This window comes from Hippopotamus amphibius, chromosome 12, assembly GCF_030028045.1.
Source record: "Hippopotamus amphibius kiboko isolate mHipAmp2 chromosome 12, mHipAmp2.hap2, whole genome shotgun sequence".
Classification (NCBI taxonomy): domain Eukaryota; kingdom Metazoa; phylum Chordata; class Mammalia; order Artiodactyla; family Hippopotamidae; genus Hippopotamus; species Hippopotamus amphibius.
Genome location: NC_080197.1, coordinates 57,012,387 through 57,017,458, shown reverse-complemented (window position 1 = coordinate 57,017,458; position 5,072 = coordinate 57,012,387). Strand labels below are relative to the sequence as shown.

The 5,072-nt window shown below is 42.5% G+C and overlaps 1 pseudogene; it reads right to left on the bottom strand.

Annotated features, from left to right (window-relative positions):
• Window positions 1-2,689: 2,689 nt before the first annotated feature.
• LOC130833302 (40S ribosomal protein S15a-like) lies at window positions 2,690-4,619 on the bottom strand (annotated as a pseudogene).
• Window positions 4,620-5,072: the final 453 nt, after the last annotated feature.

Here is a 5,072-nt window from a genome sequence, read left to right as displayed (position 1 = left end):
AAGTTAATAGTGATAGTCTGTATACCTTTTTGCCAAGTGTTCTTCAAACACAACTTGTCTCTTTCTGTGTGTATCTCTCTCCTCTCTTTCCCCCCCTCCTTCCTCTTTCTCTCTCCTTGCCACCCACACCCCCACCCAGCACTTCGCTGCATGGTGATTCAATAGTAGAAAAGTAGGAACAGCCCAAGCTCAGGCCCCAGGCTTGCTATTCCTCTCCCTCCCTGCTCTTGCTGCTGTGGGTAGGCTGGGGAGATAATAGGCTTGGCCCCAAGGGGAGGCTGTGTAGGGACCATATGGTTTCTCTGGAAGTTGCTGGGAGCAGTGTTGACCGGCTTGGGAGGGAGCTGAGGTTGGAGTCTCCTGTGGCAGCAGGAGAACGGCAGTAACTGATGTACAGCTCTGGATGGCAGGAGGGAAAGGGGGAGCCTTGAGGGGCCCAAGGCTCTGGAAGGTCAGGGTCAAATGCCTAGTTAAGCTACTCAAGAAAATAACCTTTCAATAGAAAAATCCCTCTTTTCTGCTAGGAAGGTTGGTCTCTATCTTTCAGGCTATTCTTTGTGAATAAGAAAACTGTTAATTGCTTTTATTAGTATAACGAATGTGAAACTAAGGAATTTTAAATGCTAGACTAGGAGGAGTCCCTTTGTTGAATCCTAACTTTCATTAGGTTCCTGGAAGAGAGAGAGGATGTGTACAGCTAGATCCTGGTCATCATTTGCAAAACCTGGACTTTTACGAGAGAGGTTGAAAATGTCTGAATATGTCAATACCTAGACGGTAAATGAAGAAGTAAAAGGTGTTGGGGAAGTAAAAGTTGGGGAGATGGAGCTTGGGGCTGTACTTACGAGTTCTCACTAATAAATTATGAAAGCAACAACTGTTTTTGAGAAATGGTTAGCGGCCCTTTATGTCAGAAGAGGGATCTTCCGGTCAAGTTGCACGCTGAGGCTCCTGGCTAGATTGCTGGCCTGCTGCGTGCCTACTGGAGAAAGATCTGTCAGCAGCTGAGTTTCCTTCAGGAAGAAAGTGGATCTTAGGGTGCCCCTCAGTATGTTAGAAGACTGCCCTTTGGTGATGCTACTGTTACTGAACCAGACTTGGGTCTGCTCACCACACGCAGTAAAGCCAATCTACCCACCCAGGGTTGTAAGGAAGGGAAGAGCAGTGTTTATTGCAGGGCACTAAGCAAGGAGTCCAGACGGCTAGTGCTCAGAATCCCCCAACTCCCTGATGGGTTTCAGGAAAGCATTTTTAAAGGCCAGGTGAGAGAGGAGGGTCCCAGGATATCAGCTCGTGCACAATTCTCTGATAGGCTGATGGTGAGGTAACAGGGTGTCGTCACAGGGGTTAATGTCAGTAATCCTTAGACTCCAGGAGGTCTGGGGCTCTGTGCTCAGGGTCCTTAAGTAGTTCATTTCCTCCATTTGGTGGTGGTGTTAGCATCTGTAAAACAACTCAGGAAATGTACACCGGATACTATTACTTCAGGTACTTCAGAGAGGAGCAAACGCAGAGGATATGGGGGAGGGGTCTGTCCTGGGAAGGCCACCACAGGGTCCTGTTCCGTTACACCGTAATACCACGGCCCTGGCTCCCGGCACGACAGAGAGCCAGTAGAAGTAGAACGAAGGTGATTTGTGTGGGAAAATTTTGGTCTTCTCAGGGGCCAATCAGGGTCATGTACCGTAGTTCATTCGCTCTGTGGGCCACCAAAGATAATTTGCTCCATTCTATTTTCCTGTGTCACTTATGCTGCCTGTTCTGCTCTTTTCTTGGGTTCTAATAAACCTGGAAGACAGATTCTTACAGAAACCTGAGAGAAAGGCAGCAAGAAAAGAGACAGAGGTTATTGTGTTTAGAATCCTGGTCCAATTCCTTCAAGCCTTTGCCTGATTTCCTTTTGGGTTGGCCTGTTTCCTTTAATATCCTGGACAATATAATTATTTGCCTGGCTGGTCAGGAAGAAACGGCAGACTTCAATAAAAGTGCCATTTCAATTAAAATCACAGAAAGAAATAAGAGATTGTCACAATTATGTCATCTATTTGCCAGCTGGGGGAGAATATTGTGCTATCTCTGCCGGTTGGCCATCCAAAGAGTTTTCAAGGATTAACAAGAAGAGTTAGTGAGAAGATCTGTGGTCACGTAGGAATCTGCTACGTATCTTGTGGGCTTTTCTGGAACCAGATTTGTTTTAAGGGAAAATGCGAGACTGGATTAATGCCACTTGTGGAATCTTGATATCTTGATCTCAGCTACATCTACAGGACTGAATTTAAACCTGCGTCGGATTGGAAGGCACTTCTGATGACAGATTGACCAAACTATTATGAAATAATGGAAGAAAAGGTACAACTTAATGATAGAGAATTAGCCTCTAAATTTCAAAATGGAAAAACTAAGTACAATAGTTAACGATCTTTTTGTAGCTTGTGGGAGCAAAATTGTGAATGCATTTTCACTCATTGCAGTCCTTGATACAAAGATTTTAAAAGTCATAATCAGAAAATAACTGAAACTGTATGGATTACAGACAGACTTTGATTCCTAGAAGTGTATAACGTTTTCTTGAAACTGCTAAATAACCTTTCAGGAAAGAGTCATCTCTTTTGGGGAAAGTCTTGTGCTGCACAATGTAGGATGTTTTTTGTCCTCTGAGGCATTTTATTTGCATGTATGTATTACATCCCTAGAAAAAGAATCGAAGGATTTTCCCCCCTGTGTTTTCATCTTGCTTCTTCATGGCCCATGATGCCAGCTGAGGTTGTCAGTACAATGAAACCAAACTGATGGGATGGGAGCAGATTATTCTGCCATTTTTCTAGACCTTTGAGTTGCACATCAAACCTGGGGCTGATATGTCCACACTTATTTAGCCTGCCTGTGAGGTTCACAACAATTTTCCCAGCCCTGTGATCACTGATGCTTTCAGATTCGCCAATGTAACCATGCTTCATGATCACAGTTAAAAACCTGATGATGACCCAACGGGTTTGGTGGGTAGAGTCTGATATTCTGCACTTCTAATGATTCCCAGATGCTGCTGTCTGGGAGCCACACCTTGAATAAGGCTTTATGTCTCCTTTAAGCCTTTTAAATGGGCATTAATAACCCCCATCTCAAAAGATATCATGCTCCATCTAAAGTTACTCTCATGCAAACTTCAATAGTTTTCTAAGAGACTTTTTTGTCTTCAATATCACTTCTTCCCATTCTTATCGTTCACATTTTTCCCAAGATAATCTTCTAAAATGCAAATCGGTTCAAGCTACTACTCCACTTAAATTGTACCTCGTTGCTCATCAGGTCTCGAACCCAAATGCTTACAGGGGACAGGCACATAATGTAAATGAGTGAAGCAAAGGTGGAAGAGGAGCTAATGAGGAATGGTGGGGACTGTGGCAAACTGAAGTACACATGCCTTTCCTAAAGGAAATAGCTATTGCTAGTCTTAGCCAAGAGATGTTATGACTATATGGAAAGATGAGCCTGACATTGCCAGGTCTTCCAGTTTTCAGAAGGAGCAGGAAATCTGGATTTCATTTTTGATAAAAATGACATTATCTTAAGATTGGTAGTGAATTTTTTTAAATCCTGATTCCCAAAACAAACTACATGAAATCTCTGGGCATGAGATCAGTATTTCTTCAAAGCCCCTGTGTGATTTCTGTGTGTACCAACTGCAAAGGGCCTGAACCGAAGCAAGGGTTGACACTACAGAAGTGTGAAGATTTACAGTCCACCATGGTGGTATGAAAATTACTTTAAACTGAAAATAGCTAAACAATTAGCAGCCACAGAAAGAAATATTACCTAAATTTAAGTGGAGCCTCCTGAAATACAGTTGCCTTTGACCTCTTCCCAGGGAGTTTCCTGATTTAAAGACAGCTGACACTTAGCAGCAGGAAGTATGGATTCAATTGCCATACACCTTCCTACTGGGAAACCTCTAGCCAGGAAGAAGACAGACTGCTCACTCCTTTATCATTAAGAAGCCCAATAAAGGACTTCCCTGGTGGCACAGTGGTTAAGAATCTGCCTGCCATGCAGGGGACACGGGTTCGATCCCTGATCTGGGAAGATCCCATAAGCCGTACAGCATGTGTGCCACAACTACTGAGCCCATGTGCCACAACTACTGAAGCCCATGCACCTACAGTCCATGGTCCACAGCAAGAAAAGCTACCACAATGAGAATCCTGTGCACTACAACAAAGAGAGTAGCCTCCACTTGCCACAACTAGAGAAAGCTCACACACAACAATGAAGACCCAATGCAGCCAATAAATAAATAAATTAAAAAAAATATTTTTAGAAAGCCCAATAAAACCATCCATACTCTCCCACTGAACTTTTCTTTTGTTAAATTGATCTTTGTAAAACTTTACTTTGGGCTATTCCATGACTTCTCCATTACTGGGACCTCCCACGTACACTGTGTGAAAATAAACCTTGTCTTCGCTCATGTTAAAAAAAAAAAAAAACAAAAAAACAAAAAAACAAAAAAACCTGATGATGACTTTGGAGCATGGCCTAATAAGAACCTAGCATTTGCCTCTCTTTTCAGCATTATTGGTACTCTTGAGAGCGTGAGCCAGGACATTCATGCGCACCATGATGGCGGCACAGAAGGATGGTGCGAAGACCACAACGTATGTGTTGACAAGGGTAGATCAATCTGTTAAGGTTTAATAATTTCTGCTCCTTTAATAAGTTGGGGCAAACAAGAAATAGCAAATCATGCAGAGTTTTCACTATGACAAATTAAGGGAGTTAAACAGCAGTCCCCTTTTTACTGCTATTATCCGTGTTTAATGGGAAAAATTTTCTTCCTGGGTGTAAGGACTATTTTGCACTTTGTGGTTGTGTTCACTGTTTACAGATTCTCTACCACCACTATCTCTAAACAAGTTCCAGATACCAATTTTCTTTCCTGTATCAGAGAATGAGGATGGTTAATATTAGTAGCTCAGTTGGTATCAGATATTTGCCGCGTTTTCCTGAAAATTATTTTCTCAATTGCTAATATCAAATTTCTGCATAGAAATAGAACATTTGGTAAATTATTTTCA